The 21,333-nt window shown below is 40.6% G+C and overlaps 1 long non-coding RNA gene across 1 annotated transcript in view; it reads right to left on the bottom strand.

Moving 5' to 3' along the window:
- Window positions 1-21,333, bottom strand: part of LOC143974938 (uncharacterized) — a 61,055-nt gene that overhangs the window by 30,154 nt on the left and 9,568 nt on the right. The window lies entirely within an intron of this gene.

Consider the following 21,333-nt stretch of genomic DNA (forward strand, 5'->3'; position numbering starts at 1 on the left):
TAAAAATCCCATTATATATATATATTAGTCCAAAAGATAAAGCGGCACTCACAGGGTGCAATTATATATACTTCATGCTTTGCTGTGCCCCTGGGCCCATTTTCTCTTGGCTATACCGATGCAAAGAAGAAACAGTGTTTACAAGAGCATGCCCTGGTACAGCCATTCACTTGTATGGCAGGCTGTGTGCAGCACAGTGGCTTCCTGCATGTAAAAAAGTGCCAGTAAGTCAGTCAAACCATTTAAAATGCCTGTTAAAGTTCTGTGTGCATGAACCCTAATTTGTGCAATTTGATTTGTTTCAGTAGTCACTTGCATATGTCACAGAATTATATTGGTATGCCTCCCACTTATATCATATGTTCAATGGGCAAGAATTAGCAACATATAATTGAGTGCTGATTGTAAATGAAAGAAAACATGACGCTAATTGTGTTTTATGGAAAACAGCACTGATCTGCTGCAAAAGAGGGACATAAGGAATGCATGAATTGCTGCCAAATAAGGTTACTGCTATTCTTAAAATTAAAAATAAGACCTGTGCATTTAGTACACTTACCCGTAATTAATTTACTTACAGTAGACTTGCTAACAGAGAAACATTATAAAATACTGCTTTTACATATACTTTTTACCCTGTAATGCAGCCATGAGAGAGTGTGCAAGAGGGGTGAAACAGCTGTTGGCGAGTATACCTTGTTCTCCTATGACTCATTTTTTATGGCATATCAATAAAATTTTCAGACGGTTACCTCGAGGGCAAGACTCAATCTTTCACAAGTCATACAATTTAAACATGTTGGAAAATATCTGTGTCCAATAAAGGCTACTCCGGGCAGTAGGTAAAATCGTTCAATGAAATGCAATCTAGGAAAATCATTTGAAATTAATCAGAGTTTTATATAAAGCATTATCCCTTGCAGAAATATTGAGCAGGGCTTTAGCATTACCTTTTAGGATTGCTCTCAATAACTTCTCTGAAATTCTCTTCCCTGGGATCTACTGTGCTTTATTCAATTGTATTAATTGTGGACCTCCTTAACCCTAAATTGACTGACTGCTTGCCATTTTGAACTTTTGTCTGCTGCATACCCATATGATTATTGTATATTTAGATCTTTAATAGGTTGGGTGTAAATGTGTTTGTTGTGTGTTGTGTTCCAGTAGGGGTGGTCTTCAAGCTGAGACATTGAAGTTCTCCAAGTTGGTCATCTAAGCAGCTTAGCTGCCCTGCTTTCCACTCCCAGTAGTGACTTCCAACTTTATAATTTTAAAAAGTGAGATGAATGGCTGATATAACTTTAGTGCTTCTGTTGTGAAATTTGATGAAGAATTGCTTCACGCCTGCCTCTATTAAAGCGGGAGTAAACCCGCAAATTTTTTTTTTTTTTCAGACCTGCAAGGGAAAAGGCCTAATGAGCTAATATGCACCGCATGCTAGCTCATTATGAAATACTTACCTTAGAACGAGGCCCAGACATCTCCGATGATCCACGCCGAGGGAGCTGATATGTTCCCTCTGCGTGTCAGCTGGGTATCATGGCTCCGGCGCTGTGAGTGGCCGGAGCAGCGATATTGTCACTCTCGTACATGCACGCGGGAGATTTCTTTCCGGCTGTTTGCCGAGCTTTCAGTCAAAAATCCCCTGTGCGCATGCAGGTTTAGGAGATATTTTTTTACCTACAGGTAAGCCTTATTATAGGCTCACCTGTAGGTAAAAGTGAAAAAAAAAAACACTATACAACCGCTTTAAGGTCAGAAATGGCTTGTTTTAATCTGATTGTTAAAATATTAAAATACTTTAATGTCTAAAGCCTGGCACCAGTAAAGCTGGCCATTGTAGGGTCAAAATCTGGCCGATTCAACGGGGATCGGCTGAATTTGTGTGTTGCCCTCCGCACTCTACTCTACAATTATTTAATCAACTTCTGTTGAAGGAACATGCTGGAAAACATTTGTCAATCAGCAGCTACAGCCATTGATCAGTGGTCTCTGACAGCCGTGGGTCCTGCTTTTAGGATTCCTCCATTCACCTGGCTTCTATGGATAGATTAACTACTTCAGCCCTGGAAGAATTGGCCCCTCAATGACCAGAGCACTTTTTACAATTTGGCACTGCTCTGCTTTAACTGGTAATTGAATGGTTATGCAATGCTTTACCCAAACAAAATTTGCACCCTTTTTTCTGACAAATCGAGCTTTCTTTTGATGGTATTGGTTGCCTCTGAGATTTTTTTTTTTTTCAATATAAATGGACATTTTGAAAAACAATGATATGTCTAATTTTTGTTACAAAAAAAATCCAATAAACTCAACTTTAGTCATACATTTAGGCCAAAATGTATTCAGAGACATGTCTTTGGTAAAAAAAAACTGTCAATAAGCGTATATTAATTGGTTGGCACAAAAGTTATAGCGTCTAAAAACTAAGGTACATTTTCTGGAATTTACGCAACTTTAAGTTTATGACTGCCTATCTAATTTCTTGAGGTGCTAAAATGGCAGGGCAGCACACGCCCCCCCCCCCCAAATGACCCAATTTCAGGAAAGTAGACACCCCAAGGAAATTGCTGAGAGGCATGTTGAGCCCATTGAATATTATTTTTTTGTGACAAGTGATTAAAAAATGACAAAAAAAGACATTTACATAAAGTTGCCAATAAATGATATATTGCTCAAACATGCCATGGGCGTATGTGAAATTACACCTCAAAATACATTCTGCTGCTTCTCCTAAGTACGGGGATATCACATGTGTGAGACTTTTTGGGAGCCTAGCTGTGTACAAGACAAATGCGGGGATCCCGGCAGCCTGACATTTCTTATATGAGGAGGGCGGGGCCACCCGTCACCTGACCCCACCCCCCTCTGATGCAAGTGGGAAAGCCTGGCTTCCCCAATGAAGTGTGGGTGACCTGCCCCCTCTGATGTAAAGCAGGTTTCCGTTACCATTTCAAACAGGGGGGCGGGATCTGGGGGTCCCCTTGTTAAAGGGGGCTTCCAGATTCTGATAAGCCCCCCGCCCGCAGACCCCCACAACCACCGACCAGGGTTGTGGGGATAAGGCCCTTGTCCTCATCAACATGGGGGCAAGGTACTTTGAGGGGTCACAGACCCCCAAAGCATCCTCCCAATGTTGAGGGCATGTGGCCTGGTACGGTTCAGGAGGGGGGGCGCTCTCTTGTCCCCCCTCTCTTTTCCTGCGGCCTGCCAGGTTGCGTGCTCGGATAAAGGGTCTGGTATGGATATTTAGGGGGAACCCCACGTTTTTTTAAATTTAACGTGGGGTTCCCCTTAATATCCATATACCCCTCGCTTTTTTTTATTTTTTATCAATGACTTTCAATGACTGTTGTCTGTATTACGGGGAGCCGACAATTCATTATAGCCGCAAGTGATTTTAAATGACTTTTTTTCCTGCAGAAATTACACTTTGTGCAGGGACAGTTTTAAGCATGTGAAACATACGCCCCTTCACAGGCATACTATGGACACCCTCCAGGTATGAAATTTAAAGGAATATTACTTTTATTGTTTCACGTTAAGCATTATTAAAATAACTGCTCCCGAAAAAAACTGCCGTTTTTAAAACTTTTTTTTTGCATTGATACATGTCCCCTGGGGCAGGACCCAGATGCCCAAACACTTTTTAGGACAATAACTTGCATATTAGCCTTTAAAATTAGCACTTTCGATTTCTCCCATAGACTTGTACAGGGTGTTCCGCGGCTTTTCGAATTTGCCACGAACACCCCAAATTGTTCACTGTTCGCCAAACAGGCGAACAGGCAATGTTTGAGTCGAACATGAGTTCGACTCGAACTCAAAGCTCATCCCTAGCTCTGACCAATCAAAATTGGGAGTAAGACTTAAAATTCAGACCTCCCTGGAGATGGGCTGTAACCTGGCACAGTTATCACCATCCATCCAGCCAACCTGGAATCTTCCAATATATATCTCTTGGAACCAGTGCTAATTCTGGGGATAGTACATTGGTATACTCCATGCTGTAGAGCAACCTTTTTTCAACCAGGGTGCCTTGAGGTTTCAAACAACACAATGCAATCTCCTGCGCTCGTTCAACTCAGTAAGTGGTGCAGTCAACCCCCTTAGCAAAATCAATGGAATGTCGCAGGTCTTGCTGCCCCCCTCAGAATAATGGGTATCCTTAGAAGTGAAACATAAAAAAGAACAGGAGGGCACACCACCTTGTCTATTTCCAAAGATACAATTTATTCACAAAATATAACAAGTAATATACTCGCAAAAATCATTTATATTGAAAATATGTAGCTTTACAATAAAAGAAATGATACTTAAAAGTCTATTTAAAAATACATTCCTTACTAATGAGGCCTATCTGTTCTGTGCTTAGACTTCAGTGTAGACCACAAACAGGAAACATGGAGCAGCTATAAAAATAATAGCCAACAAATAGCTACCAGCTACAGAACCACAGAAAGCTTACTAAAGCAATGTCACAATTCCCTTTGTCACAGATAGCAGTGAAAACTGAAGAATACTGGGTATATGGGAACTATTATTACAATAGATAAACACTTTTGGAGAATCAATAAATTATTAGACCTAAGTACAATATTTTCATGTATTTGCCACTTAGACACTCAGAAAACATCTGTTGTGTAGCTAACTAACATCTGGGTCAAATGTGAATTCCATATTCGGTATATTCTTGTTACACTACTGATCTCGATAATTGGATTAGCAATTATGTCTGTGTTTACGAATAGTGTAATTTGAATATCAGTGTAGATTGTTGATTGTTGTAATTTTGTGCATGGGTAATGTGGTGTTTAACCACTTGCTTACTGGGCACTTAAACACCCTTCCTGCCCAGACCAATTTTCAGCTTTCGGTGCTCTCACACTTTGAATGACAATTACTCAGTCATGCAACACTGTACCCAAATGAATTTTGTGTCCTTTTTTTCCCACAAATAGAGCTTTCTTTTGGTGGTATTTGATCACCTCTGGGGTTTTTATTTTTTGCGCTATAAATGAAAAAAGACCGAAAATTTTGAAAAAAAACGCATATTTCTTTGTTTCTGTGACAGAATTATGCAAATTATTAATTTTTCTTCATAAATTTTGGCCACAATTTATACTGCTACATGTCTTTGGTAAAAATAACCCAAATTAGTGGATATTATTTGGTCTTTGTGAAAGTTAGAGAGTCTACAAGCTGTGGTGCGAATCGCACAAAATTGATCACATCTGATGTACTGGTGACCTATCTCGCTTCTTGTGACCCGAACAAGTCAGGAAAGTACAAATACCCCCCAAATGACCCCTTTTTGGAAAGTAGACATTCCAAGGTATTTAGTAAGAGGCATGGTGAGCTTTTTGATGTTGTCATTTTTTTCCCACAATTCTTTGCAAAATGAAGATTTTTCATTTTCTTTATTTTTCTCCACAAAATTGTCATTGTAATAGGTTATTTCTCTCACGTGGCATGTGTATACCACAAATGACACCCCCCAAAAAATTCTGCTACTCCTCCTGAGTATTACAATACCACATGTGTGGGACTTTTTCACAGCCTGGCCACATAGAGAGGCCCAACATGCAGGGAGCGCCATCACGTGTTCTAGAAGCATAAATTACACATCTAACTTGTTGACTACTTATTACACTTTTGAAATACCAGGACAATGACACGTGACACTGATGACAGATGGCACTGATACGTGGCAATGATGACACTTATACGTGGCACTGATGACACGTGGCACTGATGACAGATGACACTAATATGTGGCACTGATGACACGTGGCACTAATACGTGGCACTGATACGCGGCACTGATGACACGTGGCACTAATATGTGGCACTGATGACACGTGGCACTAATACGTGGCACTGATGACACGTGGCACTAATACGTGCCACCGGTGACAGATGGCACTAATACGTGGCACCAATGACGCGTGACACTGATGACAGATGGCACTGATAAGTGGCATTGATGACACGTGACACTGACAACAGATGGCACGTGACACTGACAGGTGGCACTGATGACAAATGCCACTGATACGTGGCACTGATGACAGATGGCACTAATACGTGGCACTGATGACAGATGGCACTATGTGGCACTAATAACACGTGGCACTGATGACAGATGCCACTTATACGTGGCACTGATGACAGATGGCACTGGGGACAAATGGCACTGACAACAGGTGGCACTGGGGACAGATAGCACTGCGGGCAGGTGGCACTGGGGTGGGGTGGATTGCACTGGGGTGGATGGCACTGGGGCGGATGGCACTGGGGCGGATGGCACTGGGGCAGGATGGCACTGGGGTGGATGGCACTGGGGCGGATGGCACTGGGGCAGGATGGCACTGGGGCAGGATGGCACTGGGGGGGGCATGGCACTGGGGGGGGGTGGCACTGGGGGAGGATGGCTCTGGGGGAGGATGGCTCTGGGGGAGGATGGCACTTTTTTTTAAACTTTTTTTTTTTACTTTTTTTTTTTTTTTTTTTTTTTTACACTGACGGCTGCTGCAGCCGTTCTTCTCTCCCCTCTCACACGCTGTCTGTGTGAGGAGGGAGAGCGGCGCTGAGAGATGATCTCATATGTTTACATATGAGATCATCTCCCATTGGACACGCCGATCACGCTGTAAACGGCCGCTGTGATTGGCCGTTTACAGCGATCTGTGTTTGCCTGTCCCCGGGGGACACGGCAAACACAGAACTTCCGCGATGCGCGCCCGCGGCGGCGCGCATTGCGGAAGTAAACACCAGGCCGTCCAGGGACGGCCAGGCGAGGGAAGCCGCCCGCCCTAAAGCCGTCATTCGGCTATAGGGCGGGCAGGAAGCGGTTAAGGTATGTAGAGTGCATCTTGTGTACATATATGGTAAATGTTATGATTGATGAGATACAGTACATGTCATACAAAAGTGGGCAGAAGAGTAAACAGGGGCACAACGTCTCTGGCATACAGTATGTCCACAGAAAAACAGGACTACTGATAATGGTACAAGAACCACAGATAAGAAGAAAAAACATCTGAGTGGGTGCTTCTTCATGTTTTTCATAGACATGCATGTCTCAGGAGCATGCAGTGCTTCTAGAGGTGTCAGTTAGATGAAAGATATGTCATCTCCTGTGCTCAGACATGGTTCAGCTGGTTGATTATGGGTTTCATACAGTGTCATTCCTTGTTTTGACAGTTGTAAGGCATTATTTGATATGGTAGTTGGTAACAGATTAGAAAAATACTGACATTAGTCACTATGACAGTGGATGACAGATTATATACTGTGACAGCAGTTGATATGATAGTTTGCAAAAGATTACATTTGGTACGAGTCATTGTAAAATTCAGTGGCAGACTATATACATTAGTCAGCATTTTAGTGAGTAAAACAGATATTATAAAAGGATATTTGCTAGTATGATAGTTTGTGAAAGCTTCTACATAATGCTTGTAGCCGAGTGATAACAGTCACAGTGTAGGAAGTGATATAAGAGAGTGCTAAAAGTATGGATACAGATGGGAGGGAATTTAGAACTGTCTGTAGGCAGATGCAGTCTGTTTTCTCCTCCCTTCTGTCCATAACTTTTTCCCACTGATCGGCCCTCAGTGAAGCCACCCCTTCCCTTCTGTTCTATTTACTTTCCCCTTCCATTCCAAACTGTCTTTCCCCTTCCCCTCTTCTCTATCTCTTTACCACTAACCCCACTATCCCTAGCTGTTGGGGATATGGGCTATGACAATAATATACCGTACTCCTGTTTTACATTTAAATAAACTATTACCCACTTTTGGAACAATCTTACAGCTCTCTCCTCACTGGTTGGGCTTTTTACCCAATGAGAACGTCACAAAGGTTCTTGAACTGACAAGTTTATGAGTTACAAGTTTACTCGAGCCACAGCTTGCTACCATATGGGATGCAGTTAGGCGAACAACTTTGGAAAATTTACGTTTCACATTGTTTACCTCGAATATGTTTCTTGCATTAAGTTATCCTTCTAACCTTTCACACATGAAGTTGAGAACCCATGTCTCATTTGTTCGTACTGAGAACATGTGTGACATGTATCTTCTCCCTGTTGTTTACCCCAACACACCCCTGTGTGGGTGATACCTTATTTTTATGTAAATCCCTATTAAACAATAAAGCTTTTTCAAACGTAAAAAAAAAAAAAAGAAAAATACTTTTACCTACTTGATCTTTGTTCCCCTGGCAAATGACAGGAAAATGCTTTGAGTGGAGTTTTTGATTGGTGGTGTCATCATGCACGCCGGAGGAGCCAGCAGCAGCACCATTTGTTTATGCTGTGTATGCCGATCCTTCAGTGCTTCTATGTGAGTGGCTTTTTATATAATAGATCTGGATAATTTTAAATACTACACAATCAGCTTTGCCTTGTGTTCTTCCTATGCCCTATTCAAGTACAGTATTCATGACATCTTTTGAGTATCACTGAGCTGGAGTGCCAGAGAGATATCATCCTGTGTAACAGCTTGCAGATCTTGCTGCATTGAGATTTGTGAACCACTGGGGATACTCACCAAAACTCACTAGAACATTTGTTTGAGTTTGCAGTGGTTCACTGTTGCCACTTTTTTCTTCATGACTGACAACATATGAGAACAACAATCACACATATACAGTATCTGTTTTTGCACTAGTATTTGCTAGTAGTATAGCATGTCTGTTTTCATTTCAAGTAATAAGCATACCTAATTGTATGATTTTATGCATAAATGAGACCCCCCTTTTTTCCTATGGTGGACCGTTTGTCAGCATCCTCTCATCCAATGAAACCCCACAATGGTCTTGATGATGTGAGAGGATCTTAGATCACTGGAGCATAGAGGAAAAGAAGCTACGGGGACTGGTCTAGCAGCACAGAGGAACTGGCAGGAGCTGAGGATTTGATAAGGAAATTTGCTTGCCCAAGTCCTCTAGACATAAATGATCAGTTTACCCTTGCAGTGCAGCGCCTAGAGGCGATTCAGTTCGCATTGTGCGCTATACAAGTATTTCATTCATTCATTCATTCATTCAGGAGCAGCCCATCATATGGGAAGATTTTTAGGTTTCCTGGAGTTCAGCTTTAATACTAATACTCAGTCCAACCAGACAAGTTACACTGGGCCAATTACATTACTCTTCCTTCAGATTTACCAAAACCATATAATATGAGGTCAAACCTTAGGAGTTTCAATTTGTATGCAATCAGGCAGGTCCTTGCACTACATGGTTTTGGTAAATCTGAAGACAAAAAATCAGCAGAAAATCTGATAGTGTGTATGGGGCGTTAGAGTAAGTAACTATGCAAACATGTATGAACAATCAGAATTTCAGGTGCTACTATAAAAGGATTCACACACCATGTTTAAAAGTTTAAAACCAGTACTTGAATTCATCATGTAGAAACATTAAAAGTATACAGCATACACATATTAACATTTAATTGCATCTGTTTGTTATTAGTCCTAAAAAACATTCTCCACATATACTGCCCTAAAACACCTCACCAGTACCCCGCCAGTCAGCCAATTACAAACATATATAATGGAACTATAACTGGTTTTCTTCTCCTCGATTGCTGAATACTTCAATGAGGTGAGGGAGAGGTTCAACACAAAATTACAGCACTACTATACTGCTTCCTAAGGAACTTGTGGAAGATAAACATACTGTATGTACGAAGGATGACAGACACCTGAACAAAGCACACAAGTCTCCCCCTTAACCCTCATGGGACTCAGAATACCCTCACAGACCAACATATTACACCTTTGCCATCAATGAAGCTCTTGGGAACTGATTCCTCACAGAGGTACACCGCCAGCCATTCTCCACGTTCTCCAGTATGTTGATAAGAAGCCATGTGTTTGTAAGTCATGTGTTTGTTAAAATCTGTAATAAACCACACATATTATGTGGGCAATTACATGGTTCCCATATAAATAAAAGATTCTTCTGGCCAGGAGAGTATCCTACACTAAAACCACATAGTAAAGTCCACATCAGGGGTTTTTGAGAGCTGGATCTAAACAACAAAATCCGATCGGACTTTTTTTGATCGCGTCTAGTGAATTCCGATGCACAAAGTGGCACGTATGCTCAGGAAAAATTTGGAGACAAAAACTATTGGCCTCTACGTAGTCCCGTTGTACGTGTATAACGTCACCTCGTACGATCGGATTTTCCGACAATTTTGTGCGACCGTGTGTATGCAAGACAAATTTCGGCCAAAGTCCATCGGAAAAAATCCGATGGACTTTGTGGTTGGAATGTCTGACCATGTGTATGGGGCATTAGTCAGAGCAGCCACCCTGATGACTGGTACAGTAATCTAATAACTTTTTTTTTTTAGTTCAGGTCATCTTTACGTGTCCAGAAGTATTACATATGTTTCAAATGTCCTTGATGTAAAACAATTTGATGTTTATGGAAATAATCATTTTTCCCCCTGCAAGATTGTTGAAGCAGTGCAAGTTAAGCATTGTGCGGTTTTCTCATTGTAGTTGCAGGATGCATTTGACAACAGAATGCAAGGTGAGAACTCTCAGATGTGGTCTGGCTCTGTGTCAAAGTTTTGTTACTATAAACCCTATTATCAATTGTTTATTCAGATGAGAAATCTTTGCCATTTAGTTGCAAATAAAGAATTGGGTGTATGCACAAATATTTATACATGTATTTTTTATTCTTTAAATTGTTTTACACTTTACAGTACTGAATGCCTGCCACTCGGCACCAAATGTATTATACTAATGTGCCTTATTAGGCCTCTTGCACATGATACTCCTGTTTGAGCATGTACTTTTTCAGACTTTTTTTTTTTGGTATGTATTTGACCGTATTTAGGCGCATTTTTTCGCATATGCGTTTGAATATTTTCACATACACTGGCTCATTGTCGCACAAATGCACCGAAACTTATTCCCGCGTGTTCTCATTCTGCACAATATGTAAGTGGGCATTAGCGTGCATTTGTCCGCATTTGTGTGTATTTGCGCTTATGAAGTGTAAATTACTGACCAAAAAAGCTGATTTTTCAATTATTTTTTTTTTTACTGAAGAATGCACAGCGCTTGTTTACGCACCTGTGTGCATAGGTACATTACAATTAATAGGCTGTATTTTACCTCAGTAAAAAAGAAAAGAAAATATTTTAATTATTAACAAATTTTAGCAATTTATTTTATGAAATTTGACAATTGAAGGCTAAGGGCTTAGTTAAGATGGCCAAACACTGATCAATTTTTGTCCGATTTCTGATAAACCGGCAAGATATGAGAAGTGCTTGGCTTTGTTATCATCCTAACACCCTAACACCCAACATCCTATGATCTGAAAATAAAGGGAGATTTTTTTTTGAACAGTATCTGCAGCCAATCAGCTGCAATCACTGTTTGGCAGTGTCCACTATATTCTGACAGTGGCTAGAACTGACTATGAGAATGCAAAAACCTCAGTGGGATATTCATCTAGCCGCTCTGTATAATTTGGATGCAAGAATCTTTTTCATTTTGGCTAAACAAAAGAAAACTATTATATTGCCAGCTTTACTTATAAGATAATAGCAGAACATTAACCCCTTGTTATCTCACTGTATTAGCTACAGCACATTGAAAAAAAATTATATATATGTAGCACTGACCCCCGAAGGAGCTGCTGGTTGTATTTGGGCCTGCACTTTGCTAAGGAAGCCCCTTCACGTGGCTCAATCCCCTTGACACAGCTGTGGTGCACTATGAGTGAGTAGTGAAATGGTGGGAGATGACCCCACAATACACAGTATTATTACTGTGATACCTGATGGCTCCACCTGCTGAGAGAAAAAACAGTACTCCACACAATCAAGGTACTTAACCATAAATTTATTTTACTATAAATTGTGATAGGCAGGTGGTTTCAACAATTGTACTGTCACCCTAAAATGAAATGACAGCACAATGAATTCAAAACAACACAGTAAATCTACAAGGGAGCTCCCCCTACTAAAAGCTAGTTGCAAGATCTTGCTATTTAGTACACAGTCTTTAGTCTTCGTTTCTTCTGCTAGCTAAGACAGTTTTTAGAGCTTGTAATCCAAAGGTAAAGATGTTAGGCTGAACTTAAAAGTGGTCCTGCTACTATCTCTTTAAACGTTCCCGTGAGAGTTCCCTCCGGCATAGTGCAATGTTCAAGATGCAGCAAGGATTAGGCCTTGAGTCTGCCTGAAGTCAGTTTCTATAAGCTTCTTCCGTGAGACTACAAGTCTCCGCAAACATTGTATGTGATTCTATCTGAATGCAAGTGCGTAATAAGATATGGGCTGCAGCCCGCTCACCAAGTGGATCTGAAGTCCCATTCAACAACTCTGGTCTGGTGCACCATAGCTTGCTGCAGTCCCGGCTAGCTCCGTCAAACCGTTCTGCTGGGTGAGCCGGGTCCTGTGATTCTCAGGGAAGTGTCTCTGGATCTCTCCTGATCCAGTCACCGTGTCTCTCACATTGTCAGGTGACTGCCAATGTCTGTTGCTGCAGCGCTCCGCAGTGGCTGTAGGCCACTCCTCCTGAAGGCCTCAGCACGGGTCCTCAAAGGCAGACCATGCGTCCGGAAGCGCGAGGCCCTTTTATAATCTACCCAGCATGCAATTCTGTCCCAGGTGACCATGGGTAGGGCACCTGGCATTCTGGGTAGGTAAAGGTCAATAAAAAGGAACATAAACATAGTCACTTCCTATGATGCTTTTTAATGTTCAAGAAAGAAACAATCTAAGTCCATTGCCTGCTATTGGCTGCTAGATGGCGCCAAATACTAAGTCATGAAAATATCCATAGGCTTACATCATAATAATTAAAGGGGTTCTAAAGGGAAATATTCTTTCACCTTAATGCATTCTATGCATTAAGGTGAAAAAACATCTGATAGTGCCGGCCCCCCCAGCCCCCCGTTTTACTTACCTGACCCCTCGAAAGTCCAGCGTTCACCCCCGGCATCCGCTCAGCCTGGCCCTTGATTGGCTGGAGTGGATGGATTGCTAGCAGCGCAGCCATTGGCTCACGCTGCTGTCAATCACATCCAATGACGAGGCATGCTGGGGGCAGGGTCGAGTGATACAGTGAGCAGCTATAGCCGCTGGCTGTATCACGGGAGTGCGCCCGCAAGTGCTTCTCACCATGCGAGGGAGCTCGCATGAACGTGAGAAGTACTTGCGGGGGGAAGCCACCGAGAGACCCCGGAAGACCAGGTTCGGGGCCATATATATATATATATATATATATTATATCCGACAAAGTACTTTAAAAGAGAAGTATGGGATTTCATTTTTTTTTTCTGAATCATACATCCCTAGGTGAGTGCTGCATTGGTCCAATGTCGGCTTTAACACTGCATCTGTCCTATGTTGGCTTTAACACTGAGACCGAGCAATCAAACAGCGCAGAATGCTTGATTATCACAGCTCCGTGAGCAAAGAGCTGGTGACTGATAGTCACCACTCTCTGCTCTCCTCCCCCGTGCTCACTGGAGCGCTGGGCTGCGGAGGGGGTGGGAATGGCTGCGTCAGGCTCTCAGCAGCTCACTGAGAGGCTGAACCGGGTGCCGGCCCATTGTCACAATCTTGCCGAAGCCTGGACTGGCTCTGTGACATCAGCCAAAAGTGGGACTTCAGCCCACTGTCTGCTAAAAATGGGTCACAGGGGTGCAGAACAAGCTGCACTCCTGCGATCCACATGAGGAGTTCAGCCAGCCCAACAAGTCTGTATAGCCTGGGATATGGCATGTTTCTGTTTTAGATGTTTACTTTTGGACAGTGAATAGGCAGTGTTACCAGTTCAAAAAAGGGACGATAAGCTTGAATTCAATTTTGATTTAAGCAATTCGTCATGCTTATTACCTATAAAATAAAAATCAATCACATTGGCAAAAAAACATTGTCACTTTTTTAAAAAAGAGGTCTTTATCAAAGTTTCATTAAATCTTGATCAAGCTGTACTACGGTAAATCATGATCAAGATGTTCTATGGTAAAATTATTATTAGAACGGGAAGGGAAGTACAAAGTGCTTCATCAAAGACATGTAATTAAAGCCAGTGGGACATCTAACTTTAATTATGCCACAACTAAACTTTCTACACACCGCTGAACACAATTAAAGAGAAACAAGGAAAACCCAGGGATTAAAATATATTAATTTTGGATTAGTGAACAAATAGCAGAGTATGATTACAGAGTGTTCTTCTTAAAGAGATGCTAAACTTATTACACTGCATTATACAACTAGAAAAGCAATCAGGTACAATTTGTAAATAAGTATGTTGGGTTTTTTGGGAAATAAATTTTAGCACAGCTTTTCTCCAGCTGCCAATAGATTGTCTTACAACAGTGAAGGGTTGCAAGACTTAGTGTGCTGCAAGCTCTAATAAGTGGATAGTATACCTCCTGTCTCCTGCTTTATTTATTCTTTATTTAAGCTGAACTCCATTCATACAGCTAAATGCATTGCTGAAATATAGTGCAAACATAATAGTCAGGAAAGTAACTAGAGATCACAGAACTCCGAAACAAAACAAAAAAAGCAAAACTATTATACAAGGCCCTAATTGGTATGGCAATTGACAAAGGACTAAAGAGGACACAGCAGTGATAATGAGATAAGTACAGATCTGTGTACAGCAAAGAATACAGAATGGGTTAGTGTGGAATAAACAGCACAGCGTATACATAGAGGCAGTATAAAATACACAATGTATGGCATGCTGCAAAGAGTCAAACCATGCAGAAAAGGGGATTTACAGCATAGCTTACAGAATCAGACAGTATGGAATATATAATGTACAAGGCTGAGCCAACATGGAATAGGCAACGTACAGAATAGCATACAGAATGAGGCAGTGCAGAATAAAGAAAATACAGCATACTGTAGCATATGTAGTGAGGTGGTACACATTAGGGAACACACAACATGGTATATGGAAAGGGGTGGTGGGAATAAGGAATGTACAGTTTGGCATTCTTAGTGAGGTTGTGTGAAATAAAAAATGTACATGTTACATGGAATGTTAAATGGAATTCCATAGGGAAGGTACAACACAGCATACAGTATGAGGTGTTGCAGAATAGAAAAGGTGCAGCAAGATATGCAAAATTAGGTGTGGTGGCAAAGGGAATACTCAGCATGGCATACAGAATGGGGTGGTGAGGAATACTAAATGTACAGCATGACTTACAGAATCAGGCTTGGCGGCATAGGGAATATACATTACAGCGTATGGAAAAATGATATCTCACCACAAAAAAATCAAGGGCCATAAGTAAAACTCAGATGGACCATGAAAGTCTGCAAATATTATTGTAAAAAAAAATTAGCTAGCTCATGCTGTACTGCTGATCTGTCTATCTGTTAACTGTTATACATTACCCAGCTTGAGTAATTCAAATGACCTATGAAATATAACATTTTAAAACTGTCAGCTAAATCATAGCTCAGATTTGGTAATGAAAATATTTTACAAGAACAATTCTGAAAGGGTTCTACTATATTGTTACCACTGGATTGTTTTCTCATTGTTAGGGGTCAACAACTATTCCTACCTGTTCTACAGACAAGCAATTACCAGAGGAACTACTGAAAAAAAAGATACCTGGACTTAATTGTAGATGGTCTTCATTGCTGGTAAGGTAAAAATCTTTTTTCAGCAGCTGCCGCTTACAACAGCTCATCCGTTTACTGCTGTCATTTGTAAATACATCAGCAAGGGGAGGAAAGCTTCCATTACTTGCTTCCTCTGCCACGCTCTGCATTGGAAGACATCATTTGTCAGAGATGCAGAGGAAGTGAATGGTGGAAGACCTCCTCTGCTGGCGTCTGTGTTTATACATGTATGTGTTTTTTTTACTGTACAATACCCTTCTTATTTTAAAGATGGCTCCCACATTCTGATAACCCCCGCCCACAGTCCGTCACACTTATCCAGGGATGTGCAGAAGCAGCCCTTGCCCCCATCGACATAATGACAAGGTTCTTTGCTAGGGAGGCTCTCAGATACTGACCCCCCCCCCCCCCAAAATAAATGAGTAAACAAACATATTTAACAAAGTCTTTTATTACAAAAAGACTCAAAAATACTGTATGTTCCAGTATGTCAATTCATCATCAGTCATATTGACCAGCAACATAGATCCACATCAATCATGATGATCAGTGCCTGCTGAGCCATTGAAGCAAAAATACAATGACATGTTCATTCCAATGCAGGCTAAACGTAAATGACAGCCAGTACCATAATGTGAACAAAGGGGTGGAGGATCCCGACTGACACAACTGACCAAATATGGACATCGTATACGTGATGGTGTTGCGCTGTGTGTGCTATACAAATGTGTATCAACTCAATATATAAAATATATAAAATACCATGTGATGAAAAAAAGTCTAGAACCAAATATAACCAAATATAAACAGTGTGATAAAGTCCAACATACACCACTGAGTGTGCAATAAAGCTGGACCAAACCAATATAGCCCGGTAGTGAGAGTGATAAAACAAGAAATAAATTCCACTGTAATGCTGCGTGCACGTGATCGGAATTTCTGAAAACAAATGTTGGGTATGAGCTTGTTGTCGGAAATTCCAACCGTGTGTACACTCCATTGGACATCTGCTGTCAGAATTTCCGACAACAGATGTTTAAGAACTGGATCTCAAATTTTACGACAACAAAATCCGTTGTCGTAAATTCTGACCGTGTGCAGACAATTCCAACGCACAAAATTCCACGCATGCTCGGGTCCAAGCAGAAGAGCCGTACTGGCTATTGAACTTCATTTTTCTCGGCTTGTCGTACGTGTTGTATGCTACCGCATTCTTGATGTTCGGAATTTCCGACAACATTTGTGTGACCGTGTGTATGCAAGACAAGTTTGAGCCAACATCCGTCGGAAAAAAATCCATGATTTTTGTTGTCTAAAAATCCGATTGTCTGTACCCGTTATAGCAGTCTGAAATAATGTTCCACACAAATAATGAATCCCTCCACCATGAGAAATCAATCGATCGGTGCTCAGCTAATCTTCTAATGGTGGCACCTCTGTGTAAGGTATACGGCATAGAAGGAATTATAGGTGATCTTCCAAATATGGACATTAGTGTGTTTTATTAGTAATGCCATGTAAGATGTGTCCAGGAATCATCAGCTGTCCATAACCAAATGTGTAACCACTTGATATGCAGACACGCTTACAGGACAATCAGCCTGCCATTGATTTATTTAGGCTTCCTGGCTGTGGCTGTCTACAAACACCTTGGCTGCCAGAAACAGATATTTGCAGTACACTTGCCAAACAATGACTGATTTGGCTATGTGAGTCTATAAACTACAAAAAAAAATTATAACATTTCCTAGCTTTTTTCCACCTGAAACAAAACATGTAAGAAGTTTGGTAATAGAAAAGCAGTAATGAACCAAACGGTGCGATGATTATTAACAAGAGATTACTTTTTTTTTTACATTTATTTCAATAAATGATTGACTTTTTAAAAAAATATTACAAGCATAGAAAAAATGTTATGCCACCAAAGTATTATAAAATACTTGCTTTGTGGTAACAAGAGTATTACACCATGGATATTACATGTTGATTTTAGTATAACAGTATCCATATAAATGAAGTGCAAGTGTTTGGCTGTACCATTCAGGTCTTTAAGTTACAGCCTTGATTCACAGCTTAAAAAGTGTTTCTAGTTAATTCAGTCATCATGTATGTCATTTGAAATGCATAATAAACACTTTGGAAACCTTGGAAAGTAATTTAGAGGAAGGACTGCAATACACTAGTAATCCTATATGACATAATGTTTTAAAAAGCTGAAATGGGACACTTAATACATTAATTTCAAATGCTGTGTAATCTATACATTTATTGCAATAAACAAATTGAACTCTCATGGGTGAAATTAGTAGTTCCAATCAATTTACAAAAAGTACATTAAGATCACTGATATGCTACATAAAAATTACATTATAAAAAAATGATAACGTATTGTCTCTATTCTAGGGGTATATTTATAAAGCAGTGAATGTGGCATTCTCCAAACGCTAAAACAAATAAATTACAAATGAGCAGCCGCTTAAACAATCTGTGACACTAGATGCAAAAATTGTGAAAAATATATGAAGCAGCACTACAAAATTGAACTCAATATTGTGAAAGTACAAAAATAAATCAATATAATGACATCAAACTTATTAGGTGAAAAAATGTGTATAAAAAAAAAAATCACACCAAATATGTAAATAAGTGTCCATAAGAGCCCATTCACAAGGGCTAAAAAGGAAAAATATATGTGAAACAAGAAAGTTCAAAGGAAACAAATCATCCACAATTTCTCTTCTCTCAGATGTGCTGCGTTACAATAACGAGCACTTCACTGTCTGTGTTGGTTGCCTAGTTATTAGCAGGCATTTAAAAACGTCTTGCGTGGTGTACGATGTGTAAGCCATTCCCCCAACAACGTCCTATCTTTGATGAAACAAGTTAAAAACACATCCATAGTCCTTAAACCACCTATGCCTCACCTATTGGTGAATGCAGAGTGCATATGCAGCGTAATTATTAATACCATCAAGGGAAAAAATGGTAGGCCGGCTATTGTTAAAAAGCAATTCATATCCCAATCAATGTTCATGCCAAAGAGCGCATAAGTGTTCAGGCTGTAAATCCACTTAGTTTCTAAGTGAGAAATTTCCCTCCTGGTATTACTGCCTCCCCAATGTGGAGAGAATTTATCGATGGCCAATAAGGTAGTACCATGGCATCTGGCAAAATGTAGGTACACTGTGATTTACAACACCTACCTAATGTTAGAAATATGCTCTTTTAAATGGGTTTGTAATTTTCCTGTTGTCCTTCCAACATACTGGTAGCCGCAAATTATCATGTACACAACATTTTTAGTGTCGCATGTAACCAAATAATACATTTTCTAGGTTTTGTTAGTCTGGTTGGATGAAAAGAAGTTAATTTTCCTACCCCTAAATGCATTTATCCTACAAACCTCGCATCTCTGGCAAGGATAGAAACATTTAAATTCTTGGGAAAAAAATTTTTTTTTGGAGGGTCGATGATAATGTTAGGATAATGTTAATATTTTTAATTAATACATGTTGTTGTGAATAAGAAGTAAGGAATGCCCAATTATATTTTTCAAAATTAGATACCTTTCCTTCAAGGGCCACCAAGTTATCTGCAGTTCTAGAAGCCACTTGTTCAATAGATGCACCAAGTTCACTACTATTATATCCTTTTTCCAAGAACCTGGACTTTAATATCTGAGATTGGACATAAAAGTCTTCAATTTTTGAGCAATTTCTTCTCAGGTGCAAAAATTGGCCTTGCGGAATTGCTTTTAACCATGAAGGATGGTGGCCACTTGTATGATCCAGATAGGAGTTCCTGTCCGTTTCTTTAAAATAAGTAATAGTTGACAGACCTTCTACTCCATGCTTGATGGTTAGATCAAGAAAATGAATTTGGTGAGCACTGACTTTGCATTGAAGAATAATGCCCCAGTTATTGGTATTAATGACACAAGTGAATGCTTGAAAAGAGTCCAATGTGCCATCATGTACCAGGAGAATGTTGTCTATGTACCTGTCCCAGAATATAAGTTCTTGGCACCTATGTGCATAGACAACATCCTACTCCCATTTGGCCATAACTAAATTAGCCATGCTTGGGGCAAATTTTGCGCTCAGCACAACTCCCCATCTCTGAACATAATATTGGTTAACATATAAAAAATGATTATGCATCATAGCAAAATTCAATAATTCAAACAGAAAACCAATCTCTTCTGGGCGTAAGGCGCTATCTGTCTGAAGAAAGTGTTTAATGGCACTGAGGCCCTGATCATGGGCCAATAATAGATAATAGTATACAGTGAGGTAACGTCAGCCGTAGCCAACAGATAGCCTTGTTTCCACTCAAAATGATTCACTATATTAATTACACTTGATGTGTCTTTTAAATATGAAGGTGTAATACCTACCAAGGGTTGCAGGAATTCATCAATATACACTGAGCAAAATTATAAACGCAACACTTTTGTGTTTGCTCCTATTTATCATGAACTGAACTGAAAGACTGAAATTACTTTTTCTATGTACACAAAAGGCCTATTTCTCTCAAATATTGTTCACAAATCTGTCTAAATATGTGTTAGTGAGCACTTCTCATTTATTGATTAGGCTGGCCACAATAAAAGGCCACTCTAAAATGTGCAGTTTTACTGTATTGGGGGTCTGAGGGATCCAAAAACCAGTCAGTATCTGGTGTGACCACCATTTGCCTCACACAGTGCAGCACATCTCCTTCACATAGAGTTGATCAGGTTTTTGATTGTGGTCTGTGGAATGTTGGTCCATTACTCTTCAATGACTGTGTGAAGTTGCTAGATATTGGCAGGAACTGGAACACGCTGTCGTATACACCAATCCAGAGCATCTCAAACATGCTCAGTGGGTGACATGTTTGGTGAGTATGCTGGCAAGGCGAGAACTGGGATGTTTCCAGCTTCCAGGAATTGTGTATAGATCCTTGCAACATGGGGCCATCCATTATCATGCTGCAACATGAGGTGATGGTCATGGATGAATGGCACAACAATGGGCCTCAGGATCTCATCACGGTATCTCTGTGCATTCAAAATGCCATCAATAAAATGCACATATGTTCATTGCCAAAGCATACGCCTGCCCATACCATAACCCCACCGCCACCATGGGCCACTCGATCCACAATGTTGACAAACCACTCACCCACACAACTCCATACATGATGTCTGCCATCTGTCCTGTACAGTGAAAACCGGGTTCATCCGTGAAGAGAACACCTCTTCAAAGTGCCAAACGACATTGAATGTGAGCATTGGCCCACTCAAGTCGGTTACGACGGTAAACTGCAGTCAAGTTGAGACCCCGATGAGGACAATGAGCATACAGATGAGCTTGCCTGAGATGGTTTCTGACAGTTTGTGCAGAAATTCTTTGGTTATGCAAACCTATTGTTGCAGCAGCTGTCCGGCTGGCTGGTCTCAGACGATCTTGGAAGTGAAGATGCTGGATGTGGAGGTCCTGGGCTGCTGTGGTTATACATGGTCTGCGGTTGTGAGACCGGTTGGATGTACTGCCAAATTCTCTGACACGCCTTTGGATATGACTAATGGTAAAGAAATGAACATTCAATTGAAGGGCAACAGCTCTGGTGGACATTTCTGCAGCCAGCATGCCAATTGCACGCTCAATCAAAACTTGTGACATCTGTGGCATTGTGCTGTGTGATAA

This window comes from Lithobates pipiens, unplaced genomic scaffold (genome assembly GCF_037356315.1).
Source record: "Lithobates pipiens isolate NorthernLeopardFrog02 unplaced genomic scaffold, aLitPip1_a1.2 Scaffold_13, whole genome shotgun sequence".
Classification (NCBI taxonomy): Eukaryota; Metazoa; Chordata; class Amphibia; order Anura; family Ranidae; genus Lithobates; species Lithobates pipiens.